The sequence below is a fragment of the Phyllostomus discolor genome, chromosome 4 (assembly GCF_004126475.2).
Source record: "Phyllostomus discolor isolate MPI-MPIP mPhyDis1 chromosome 4, mPhyDis1.pri.v3, whole genome shotgun sequence".
NCBI classification, from domain to species: domain Eukaryota; kingdom Metazoa; phylum Chordata; class Mammalia; order Chiroptera; family Phyllostomidae; genus Phyllostomus; species Phyllostomus discolor.
The window spans coordinates 28,423,604-28,436,526 of NC_040906.2; the positions used below are offsets into that span (position 1 = coordinate 28,423,604).

Here is a 12,923-nt window from a genome sequence, read left to right on the forward strand (position 1 = left end):
TACGGAGTTAGGGGCGTGGCCTTCGAGCTTGGGGGCGGGGAAAAGGCAAAACTACAACCCTGGAGGATGTGCGGGCAGGGTCGATGGGAAACTACAATTCCCAGCAAGCCGTAGGCTCTTGCCGTGGGGGCTGCTGGGAGAGTGGGGCTAGTTTGCTCTTCTCCAGATGCTTAGTGACTGCCATTGACCCGGTGTCGCTGTAGAACTGAAGTCGCGGAATAATGATGTGAAGTCGCCCGCCCTTCCCAGCCACGCCCGGGCGGTTCCAGGCGTTGGCAGTCGCTCGGCTGCAACTCTGAGGCTGCCGCCGCTTTAGAAGCTTTTCCTTGAGGAAACGGGAGCGGAGGACTCCGAGCCATTGCTGTGAGTAACCTTCCCCGTGCACGACCCGAACTTGCCCTTGCCAGCTTCCCTTGAAAACAGAGGAGCCCTCCCAACCCGCGTTCTTCCCCGGTCCTCCGAGGTCACGCACGGACACCCAAGCCCGAGGCTAGATACTGGAGGGCAGGGTCTCACCGTTTCCCCGACCCGGGAAATGGTTTGTTTCCCAAGTGTGGGTGCGAAGTGATGGGCACTGTGCCCCGGTTTCCGGGTGCACCCCACTTCTGACGTTTGGCAGCATTCTTATCCCCAGCGGGACATTATCCATCGAAGCCCCCAACATTGAGAGTAGAACGGCTTTAGTGTCTGGCGGTTAAACCTTAAGCCTCGGTCGCCATCTGTGATGTGAGCGAGAGGAGAGGGTATTGGAAAGAGCTCTTTCTATGTTGAGTTGAATTGGACTTTTCTTGGGATTGATTTTGAGGCAGATACCACACTTCTTTTCAAAGAAACGGTTGACTTGAATTTCAAGCGCAAATAATGGATACTGGCAGGTGTCCTTTTTAGTGCTGGCATAAAGATAACCTTTCAAACACTTAAAAGATTTCTAGGTCATAATAGTGGTGAACTCAGTTACTTGCTCAGAACCCTTTCATTTAAACCTGTAGTTTCTGCGCCGTAGGGAAAACAAAACAAAACAAAACAAAACAGTAAGCGTTCACTGGCAATTCATCAAGCTGGAATGGACCATAGGAATAAAATGAAATGGACTCCTTCAGTTTTTAAAAAATATATATTTCAGTAATTTTTTTCTCGACCTTCAAATCGCTGCTGTAAAATTGGATGCCTGAGCTATAATGGTCTCCAAATGGCATGCTAATGGTGGTGACGTGACACCTCAGAACAAATTGTGAAGGACAGTTGGTGGTAAGAAAGGACAGGGATGAAGATACTTTATCGTCTCAACATTCATCCAGCTTTCTAGTTTTAAAATTAAGTAATGTGCAACAAGTCTCAGATTCAGCAAGCATACATTTTATGAAAGACACTGTTTTGTTACTTTACAGGTTTTTATTCATATGATGGAAGGGGTGGGAAAGAACAAACATTTGAGTACTTTCAATCTACCAGGCACCCCACTTAGGAGCTTTACATACATTCTCTCACTTAATCACTGTAATAACTCTTTGGCACTAAATCTGAGGCTCAAAGACAATAATTGGATATTCAAACCAAGATTTGCCTTGCTTCGAAGTTACAGGTCAAGTAACTTGTATCTACTTCAGAAATTATCTTAAAGGCATTATTCAGTATTATTTCCCAATACTGTTTTCTACACTTTGGACATCTACAGTAAGTCCAAACCCCTGCTTTAGTGCTTTTGAACAAGTTGTTCTCTCTGCTTGTGATTTCTGTCTCCAGAGGGTTGCTCATTAAGACCCTAAAAGTGCTTTCCAGACCAAGCACTTTTCAGTTTACTTATGTAAAATGTAGGATTAAATTTTTCATCTCAAGGGTCCTTTCTGGTTCAAAGTTTTAGTGAATTTGCAGTTGAAAATATGAGCCAAGGAGTGTTATTCTCCACTGAAAATGCTTAATATCTGTAGATGTTAAGAGTAGAAAAGCTTGTTTCTTAAAAATTTTACTCAATATCTATCTATCTACCTACCTACCTACCTACCTACCAACCAGTATCAGGAAAGAGACAGATATATTATTTCATGTTTATTTTGAGCTCTGTTATCTGTACCAATTTTTGAACCTTTGTAGTTGCCACCTTGTTTAATTGGTAAGAGATCAGAGGAATTAAAGTAATATATTTTAAATGACTTAGTATTGAAAGAACTAAGTTATTCGTGGTTTCCAGTCATATTTGTTCAGACCTGCCATGCTCATGAAATAATAGAAAACATGTATAATGCTTACTATGTGTTAGATAACCATCTAAATGTTTTACCTAGATTAACTTACAGAAATACATGAGGTGCTTTTTTTAAATTATATGTATTGGTTAGTAACATTATATAAATTTTAAGTGTACAACTTTATAATACAGTATCTGTATACTCTGTTGTATGTTTACCACCCAAAGTTTAGTATCTCTCCATCACCTTGTATTTAACCCCCCATACCTTCTTTGTCCTCCCTCCACTTCGCTTTCCCTCTGGCAATCACCACTCTGTTGCCTGTGTCTAGGAATTTGTTTTGTTTTTTCGTTTGTTTTTGTGTTATATCCCACATGTGACTAAAATCACATGGTTCTTGGTTCTTGTTCTTTTCCATCTGACTTGCACTAGCTGTAAGGGAAATGCAAATCAAAACCACAGTGAAATGACTACCTCACACCCATCAGAATGGCTCTTATCATTTAGACAAGTAAGTGTTGGAGAGAATGTGGTGAAAAGGGAGCCCTCATTACCTGCTGGTAGGAATGTAAGTTGGTACAGCCACTATGGAAAACAGTATGAAGGTTCCTCAAAGACTAGAGCTACCATGTGACCCACCAATCCCTATTCTGGGTATTTGTAAAGATATATGTACCCCTGTGTTCATTGCAACATTATTTACAATAGTGTAGACATGGAAATAACCCAAGTGTCCCTCCACAGATGATTGCATAAAGAAGATATCACACACAAACACACACATACACACTACTCAGCCATAAAAAAAAAAAAAGATGAACTATTGCAACTGAAGCGGAGGATAAGTTAACATACCCAAGGCCATTCAGCTACTAAGTGGTAGAACTGGGTGTCAAATTCGGGCATCTCAGAATCTTTACTCTTAATATTTACTGAGAACCTACTGAGTGCCAACTCCACAACTAGATGTTTTTTATTATAAGTAAGTCATTTATCTGAACAACTACCTTATGTAGAAGTTCAGCATTTAGTGCCTTGCCCAAAGCCACAAGATAATTAAATGGTAGAGCTAGGATTTGAGCCCACATTTGCCTTTCTTCAAGTTCATGGGATTTTTATACTTTCTCTCAATAATCAAATCTTTATTAAATACATACAAGAAACCAGATTAAGTACTAAGTGCTAGAGATTTAGTCTCTGCTCTTAAGAAATACAGTCTGAACAGGGAAAGAGACAATTACAATAGTGTGGTAATAGGATAGCAGCATGAGACACCACCATACAGAAGAACTGTGGGAACACAGAGAAAGGGCACTGAAATCTTCCTGGGGTGGGAAGGCTTGGGCCAGTTTGGAAAAACAAATGGTAATTAGCCTGGACCAAGAAAAGGAGAAGGGGTTGTTATGGGCTGAATTCCGTCCCCCCAAAACTTTTGTTAAATGTCGAAACCCTAATCCAGATGACCTCAGAATGTGACCATGTTTAGAGATAGGGCCTTTAAAGAAGTGATTAAATTAAACGGAAGCCTTTAGAGTGGGTCATAATCTACTTTGACTGGTGTTCTTATAAGAGGAACTTTGGACACAAAAAGAGGCCCCAGCAATATGTGTACAGAGAAAAAGCATGTTGAGAACACATGGGAAAGATAGCCATCTGCAAGCCTCAGGAGAACCAAATCTCTCAACAGTTTGATCTTGGACTTCTAGCCTCCAGAACTGGGAGACAATAAATTTCTGTTGCATAAACTATCCAGTCTGTGGTATTTTGTTATGGCAGCCCTAGCAGATTAATACAGGGATGTTTAGACAAACGAAATGACAAACAAGCCTTTTAGGTGTGTCCAGGTAATTAGGTTTTGTGGTAAGAAGTGTTGAAAGATGAAGTTGGAAACTAGGCTGGGGCCATGTTAGGACAATTTTGTATGAGATGTTAAGCAGTTTAATCTTTATCTTAAGGGAATGAGATGAAGAGAGTTTGTAGCAGTGGAAAAACATTAGATCTGTGTTTTAGGAAGGTTACTCTGTGAACCTTGTGGAGGATAGATTAAAGGGAATAAGACTGGAGGCAAGGATACCAATTTAGGTGTCTATTGCCACAAGAAGCTGAACTAAATATTTTCTTAGAATGTCAAATGTCAAACTAAAACAGAACCATTGTTAAGGAAGATTTTAAAGGGCACAGCTAACCTTTAGGGCATAGATAAGATTTAGGAAGAATTTGTATATACGTGTTTTGTACCTAGAGACTAGCTTTGCTTTTGACATTTTGCTTTTCATAAATAGATCTTTACTCAGCACTCAGTATATTCATCGTTTTTCTACTGTACCTAATAGACACCTTTATGGTGCTTGCACTGTTCTAATCCAAGTCCTCTGACAGTCAAATGAAATATCTGCTATTACTATATCCATTTTATACATATAGATATTGAAGTTTAGAGAGATCCAATAACTTGCCCATGGTCACATAGCTGAAAAATGGCAATGTTAAGACCCAGACTCAAGCTACCTGTCTTCAGAGTCTGTCCTCTTAGCCATTATACTCTGCTGTTACCATATATTATTAAGATCTTCAACTACCTATGAAAGGAGGAGGGAGGAATACAAAAATAAATCGGGTATGTTTCCCATAGGGAGTATACAGTTTATCAGGAGAGGTAAGGAACAATCATAAGTTTTGTTTTTTTTTAAAGTGTTTTAGACAAGAGTATTGAAAAGCAATGATTACTGGGCCTTCTGGGAAGCTTGGTGGAAAAATGCCCATTTAAACTAGGGTGTGAAGAATGGCTAGACTTTGGAGAGAAAGAGGACATTAAAGGTAGAAACAATAGCATGAATAAAGTTACAGGATTGGGAATTTCTTGATGTGTCTAGGAGAGTAGTAAATACAGTTCTTTGTTTTGGCTGGAGTATATTGCGTGGTTGGAGAAGCCAGTTTGGGGGCTAGGAAAATAGCAGATGTCTGGGAAAGAGAACTCTTAGGGATTGAGGAGCAAGGAAAATTGTGAGGTTTTAAGTCAGTTGATTGAGATGTATACTAAATGTAATGATCTTTTAAGAGAGGATTAAAGTTCACCTAGTCCCAGCTCATCAGTAACAAGTGCTGTCTTCACTGTTTCCCAGATCACTTTCCATTCACCTTATGATAAAATTCTGTAATTTTTGTCTGTACTCTCTCCATTCCTGAAGTTGATCCTCTATTCTGACTCTAAATTTATTTTTCAAATGTCACTTTCCATTTAGAAATTTGTTCCTTGTTGGATCAAATTTAGAGTTCTTAATCTGAGCTAATCAAATTTAAAGCTCCAAGTACTTTCCTCAAAATCATTCCCACTTAAATTGGCCTGTATACTCTGCCAAGCTGACTGTCTGCTGTTTGCTTTGGGGCCTGTTTTTATTTTGTCTTTATCTGCCAGATTCCCCCATTCTCACTATCCAAATCTTTCCATCCTTGAGGAACACACCTAAATCTTACTCCTATGTGAAGCTAGACCACTTCACTTAGAAAAAAGCTTCACCCAACCTCTACTGACATAGAGTATTAAGTTCTGACATAACACTCTACTATCAGGACAGAACAGTTCTGTTATAATACTCATTAAATATTTAATAAATCAGGTGGTGTTATCTTATTTTCTTAGATTTCTTTAGATTATCAGATCTTAGATTGAGTGTAAATCATAGAGATCATTAGAGCTCTTGCCGTTAGCTCTTAGATTTCTTAAATCTTAAATTTCCCATAGGGCAGAGGCCTATTTTTTATCTCCTTTCAGTATTTTTAATTTAATTCAAGAGGCATTGAAAGCTGTCCAATAAAGAGCTGATTGACTGGTTGTTAATTGAGGTCATTTTATTGAAAAATTTTTTTATAACTTCTTAATATGTAATGTTCTGATTTTATTACTGTGGACTCAAGTAACTGTGGGCATATCCTATTTGATTACTCTGTATTATGGTTTATTCATGCATAGAAAATGAGCATCAAAGTCTACTCATGGTATAGAGGTGGAACTAATTCATGTTGTAAAGATCATTGAGGTCTTTGAAACTTACCTATATATCTTTGTTGGTGGTTGCCATACTTTGAGTTTCTTCTCTTCAGAAAGTTTTCTGACAAGTCACAAAGAAGGAAGGAATGGCTCAAATAAAGTAGGGCTTAATGGTGTTACACCATGTTGTGTAACAATGGAGTTGATAAATTATGCATGTTAATGGTGAAAGAATTTGCCCACCAGTTCAATTGATAGTTCAACAACAAATATTTATTGAGTTGCTTGAGCTCCTGCCATTACATTGCCATTCTGATCAGCAAGGAGAAGGAAAGGAAAAAGAGAGCATTCCCCCCCTTCCTTCCTGGAAGTAAATTGTAGTATATGTTGTAACAGAAACAAATTAGATTCTGAGTTAGACAATTAAGATGGCAGAGGAGGCTACTTTAGAGCCTACAGAAGAGACTACAGAAGACTGGTAACTTCTCCCTTACGATGACTTTTCAACTGAGACCTGAAGGGTAAGACGTAATTACCATGTAAAGAACAGGAAGGAAGAGTATTCCAGATACAGTAAACAGTTACAAAGGCCCAGAGATAAGAGAGTGTGATGAGAAAGTGAAACAATTATAAAAGACACAGGAACAATAACAAGGGGGGGGGGGGTGGAAACAGGGGAAGGAGGCAGGGAGGGCTGGGGTGGTGGGGAGGTTTTGGGGGGAAAGAGAGAAAACTGTACTTAAACAACAATAAAGAAATGTTAAAAAAAAAAAAAAAGGAATGACAAAAGATCTGTGTCTTTGTGGCCGAGCAAGGAGGAGAGTGTTGCAAGAAGAAGGATGAGTCGTCAGAGACCAGACTAGGCCAGACCTTGTAGACCGATTTGAAGTGTGGATTTTATTCAAGGTTTTATGGGAACCCTTGATTAATTTTTTAAAGGGAGCTTAGTTTCAAAAACATGATTCTTGTCACCTTATGGAGAATAGAGAGGAATAAGAGATTAACATGACATCTTGTTAGGAGTTGGATCATAGTCTAAGAGATGACGATGACTTGAATTAGGATGGTAGAAGAGGGTTTGAAGAGAAGTGGGTAAATTTGAGATACATACTGGCATTTGCCCGCACAGAATTTGGTAATAGGCTTGATGTAGCAAGGTGAGAGAAAGCAGGCATCTACTGTTCAGTGGGTCAGTTTAGGGGATCATAATCAGCCTGTGAGAAATCTGTGGCGCTCAGGAAGAAGGCTGGTCTAGAGCCAGACTGGGAGTGATAAGAAGTAGTTTAATCTGTGGCAATGGCTGGTTTGCAGAAAGGTAAATGAAAAACAGGAACAATAAAGACTGTGGTCGCAATTGGAACTCTGGGAAATACCAACATTACAGATCAAGGGGAAGGAACTTGGTGATCCAATGAAAGGATTTGAGAAAGTATTCATTGTAAGAGAGCCACAGCAGGAAAGTTGAAGTAGGGAGTCATCAATAATAATGGGCCAGAGATGCCATAAGATAATAACCAAGAAGGTATTATTGGCTTGGTTAGCAGGAGCCACTGGTGACTAAAGGGAAAGTGGTTTCAGGAAGATTGATATTGTCGCCATGGAGTTGAGGTACGAATGAGGGATGGGGAAAAGAGAATGAGCGTAAATAAGCCTTATAGAAGCATGGCACAGAACAGAGGGCAGTAGTTAGAGGGGGAGCCTTCTTGAGGAATGGAGCTTTTTGAGATTTTATTATCTACTTTTAATGAAATGGACGATTTTGAACATGACAGTAGGCCATGGGAAAGGTTGAAGCTGGGGGAGGATAAGGGATAACCAGTGGAGCAAGGTCTAGAAAAGGCAGGAATAGAGACTTTTAATTATCATCACATATTTCATTATTTTTTTTTACTGGGTGGACATATACACATGGTAGAAAAATTGAAAGGTATATTTTATGAAAACTTAAGTTTCTCTCCCCCCTCTGTCTTCCATCCACCCGTCTTCTAAAAGGATTGCTAATTTGCACTCCCATCAATAAGCATGCAAGTGCAAGATTGAGATTATGTTTGTAATTAATTCTCAGAGTTCGGAGAGAAGACTAACTATAGATGTTGTGGATTTATTGATGGGAGGAATGAGAGTAAATGGAATAGAGAACAGAGGTTCAGAGATGAGCGAGAATGGCATGGCATGGAGTTGTCTCAGAAAAGGACATTTAAGAGGACAGTTGGGGGCATGCCTGTGGTGTGAGGCCCCGGTTGATGGCTGAGTTTGCAACAATCCCATTCAGGTGGTTCTGTGACCTTTTCAGGAGAACTTAACTACCTCTTCATATTTCAAATGCTTGTCACCTTAGAAATTGGACTTAAAAATTCATCACTTATGTAAGGTACAGGTTTGGGGTCCAAGCACCGAAAGCTCTGCTTTCTGTTTTATTGCTTTCAGTCACAGGCATGTTGTGTGTGGTGCTTTGGGGTTATTCAGGCCAGTGGTATAAATCAAAACAAAGAGAAGTTTGTTGGTTAAGAAAGAGCAGTCTCTGTCCGAAGGAATAAAGGAAGAGACTGGAAGCCAGCTAAGACGTCTCTGAGATTGTACAACTGTTCCTAAAGCACGTGATTCAACAACTTAACCTTTTTCCCCATTATTCTCATCTTTTTAGCTAGTAGTAGTCTAATCACTGTTTTATTTTTAGTCACAAAAATCGAAAGACTGCAAAAGAGACTTATATAAGCCATTGTGAGTTTTTAAAGTAGATATTTGTTCATTTCTTATTTGATGTGGGACTTAATTTTAAATGCAATTCATAAACAGCTGCAAATGCTCTTAGTGGCAGACATGATAAAACTAAGCTGTGAGTCAAAAATTCATTTGTTGTTCTCCTATGAAATTGACCACCACTTCTTTTTAGTTATTACAGGAAAAAGTAGGTCTCATGTTATTGCTGTAAAAATGATAAATCACACTTTAACAGCAAACTCATACAGTTTTTCATAAAGCAAAAACAACATTTTCTTTCAAATATTCATTTTTGCCTTAAGATTTTGTTTTTCAAGGCAATTCATTTAGTTGATGTTGGACTGAAATGTGTTAATAAGCAATTTTGTTTTTAAAATTATTCTATAATTCCATGTATTGACATTTTAAATCATTAATTTTGTAGTTAAGAAGGTATTGCTGGCCTACTCTATGTCAGCTGTCTTTAAGTTTGGGGCATAAAAAAATAAGATACCTTCATTCAAGGAGCTCACAGTGTAGTGAGGAAGACAGTGAGCACATCAACATTCTGGGAGCATTCAGGAGGGGAGTCTGTAAACACTGATTGAGGAACAAAATCACATGAAAAATTTTAAGGTTTCTTAATTTTTTCCATGTTTGTAATGTGCTCTACATTTCTCTATAACAATTAACAGTTAAAGTCCCACAAAAGAGGAGGGCTTAACACTTTTCTTGGGAGACAGTGAAGAAAGGACAAAGTGTATTCATAACCAGCCTAGGGAGAAGATCACCAGCTGAGAAAAGCACTTGGCAGCAGTGCCAAAGAAGAGAAGCAAGCCAGCTAAATCCCTAGTGCTGGAGGCATGAAAGAAAGGTACTTGAGGAACCAGCCAAGGGTCAGAAAAACAGATCCTAAGGTTCAGCCTCAAGCAGACACCTTCTGGACTCTCTGATAACCTGCTTATCTGGCTTCTCAGCTAACAGCAGACTAGAAAGGGGAGAGGCACACTGGTAATAGTAAAGTGTAATGGTTGATTGCCTCACAGTGAGGCAGAAAACAAAATTAGAAGTGGGCTTAAAATCTCAAAAAAAAATAGTAATTTGAGATGATTTAGTGTAGGGAAAAAGAGCTCTTTAAAATCTTATAATCTTGGAGGATACTACTATAGTCATTATATTATACAGTAATTGCTTAGTCATCATAATGACCTTGAGTCATCAACTTCGGTCAGTCTTTTCTATCTCAGGACTCTACCCCTCTTCCCAGCAGTTTGTTGGACTTTTGTCATTACCATGTCTTAACTTTAGTAGAGAAACATCTTACTACCAATTTTTTTCAAATAAGAAAATGGGGGCAGGGGCAGGAATTAAAGATTTGGTGGATTTTGCCACAGTGTTTTCAGAAACATCTCCGCAGAGAATGTTTGCAACTTCATTGTCACTGATGGGCTCAATTGGTACAGCCCTGTACATACATACACTCACATCTCTTACTGAAACCCATGAGAGGCCTGTATAGATTTTTGTAAATTGGGCTAAGAAAGCCTTCAATTTTCAAATGCTCTAACAATGAAGTTTCTCGTGTAGTCTTGTTTTTGTCTCTACTAGAAATTGCAAGAATGTAACCTATCAATGGATTTATTCATTTAACAGATATTTATTGAATATATGGCATTTGCAAGATACTATGATATAGGTGGACTTAATTTATTGCAACAAAAATTTGTTTTGATCTGTATTCCACTTATATCTAGCAGCTGAGAACAAGTGACAGGATTATTCCCCATTTACAGTAATACATCTATATTATCAGTATTTTCTCAATACTGTTGAGAAAATAAAACAAAGAGAAGTTTGTTGGTTAAGAAAGAGCAGTCTCTGTCTGAAGGAATAAAGGAAGAGACTGGAAGCCAGCTAAAACATCTCTGAGATTGTACAGCTGTTCCTAAAGCACATAATTCAACAACTTAAACTTTTTTCCCCATTATTCTCATTTAATGGCAAAGTCAAACTCAGATTTGGAATTGTCTTACTAAAGAAACTAAACATAAAAACACAGATCACTCTGCTTCATTGTAAATAGAGCCAACTTTGAGATTAGATGACTCATTTTTTTTCTAAAAGAAAACATTAATATAAGCCACATGAGAAAAAAAATAGGGAGCACCCCGACTGGTGTGGTTCAGCTTGTTGGGTGTCATCCCACAAAGCTAAAGGCTGCTGGTTCGATTCCCAGTCAGGGCACATGCCTAGGTTGCAGGTTTGCTCTCATATTGATGTTTCTCTCCCCCTCTTTCTCCCTCCCTTCCTCTATCTAAAAATAAATAAATAAAACATTTTAAAAAACAAATTGAGGGCTTATTTGCCTTTTTTATCCTCTTTCAGTAATCAATGTGTGATTTTTACAAAATGGAGTGGAGAGATAGGATTGTTTTAGAATTATCTCTGAGACTTTTTCAAACCACAGACACTTCCAGTCCCCCACACTCTCAGTCTCTCCCCATAGTGCTCAGAGGTGAGAGGCTCCAGCTGTGGAAGAAGTGCTGGGTTTGATTTCTTGGCTTTTAGTAGCTTGGTTCTTATTAACCTCTAAGCTTCAGTCTTCTCTGTCTATAAAACTGTGACAGTAATACCCACAGCATGGGGTTGTTGTAAGGATGAGGGGAGGATCATATACATAATGCAAAAGCATTTCATGGGAGAGGAAGAAAGTCAATACCTAGCACATAGTAAGTGTTCTCTCAAGTGTTAGCTATGTTTAGGAAAGACTGATTTAGGAACAGAATTGAGAATCTGTTTCTCTATCGTGTATTTTCCATTTGAAATACAGAACTCTTCTGTCCTTATTATCAATTGTAAGCCAGTCTCAGAAAACTTTGTAATGCTAATAGTTTTATTGGGCATACTGTACAGTAAAGTCATGAATTTAACAAAGAGGTTTCGGTTTTTGCTCTCAGTGTCAAAAGAATTCAGGAAAAGTTTCACAGGGTAGTGGTGTCTCTTCAGTTGTTCAGGTCTAGAAACTGAAGTTTTCTCTGGGTACTCAGTTGATGCAATAATTAAATTCACTGAAGAATGATAAATAGGCCAGAGTGCCTGTCCTTAAAATACAGTAGAACTATCAGATGGACCACATGTTTTGGTTCCCATGGTTAGTATATTTTTTCCCTTATAGGAAAATGTGCGTGAGAAACCAAGTTACCAGAAGGTATTTTCCTGTGTGTGCATTTAGAGGTGGAGGACATTTGAAGCTAAGGGGATGGGGAAGGGTGGGCTGAGTCAGCAGTATGCATTCCAAGAACCACAGTAGCTTAGAGTGAGAATGAGGGCTGAGGTGGGAAGCTGTTGCAGTAGCCAGGGACAGTGAGGAGTGCTTGGTTAAGGCCATAGCAAGAGGCTTGGAAAATACATTGACAGTAACTGGTAACTACATGGAATGCAGGGATTGAGGAGAAGAAAGATGATTAAGGTTTTTAGCTTTGCTGATCAGGTGAATTGATGATAGATATTAGCTAATTAGTAAAGCAAAAAAAAAACATTTCATGAGAGGATAATGAGTTCAGTTTAGAATGTGGTAAATTTATGGTATTAGCTGTAAGTTGATGTCGAGAGTTCCATTTTAAAGTCAGAAAATGCCAATTTGGACTGAAGTTAGAGATTTTGGGAGTAATTATCACATAATTAGAAAATAAGGCCTTTGAAGTAAATGAGATTTCTGAGAAAGGATAGGGCCCATGATAAAATCCTAAAGAACAGGGGATACCAGCTATTAAAATTAGAGTAGATTCCTAAATTTCATCAGCCACCTAGTTATCGGACCCATCAAGCTTATTTAAGAATCTTAATCATCTCCTAAATAGCAGGTAGCCAATACCCATATCTCAACATTTTTATGTTCTTATTTGGTTCCTGAATTTCATTAGCAAACCAAAATCATTCATTACATGGCAATTCTCCCTCAAAAGGCAACTTTATCATGAAGTCGTGGAATTGATTGTGACAACTGGTTTGGAAAATAATGAGTTTTATGTCTCAACCATAATATAATT

General features: G+C 38.6%; 1 protein-coding gene across 2 annotated transcripts in view; it reads left to right on the forward strand.

Annotated features, from left to right (window-relative positions):
- Nucleotides 1-126: 126 nt before the first annotated feature.
- Nucleotides 127-12,923, forward strand: part of TRAK2 (trafficking kinesin protein 2) — a 57,975-nt gene continuing 45,178 nt past the window's right edge. Inside the window, exon 1 of one of the 2 annotated variants that reach the window (XM_028508391.2) lies at nucleotides 127-363. The gene's annotated coding sequence lies outside the window, so the exon portion shown is untranslated. The remainder of the gene's footprint in view (nucleotides 364-12,923) is intronic. The other variant, XR_004902552.1, reaches the window with a different exon arrangement.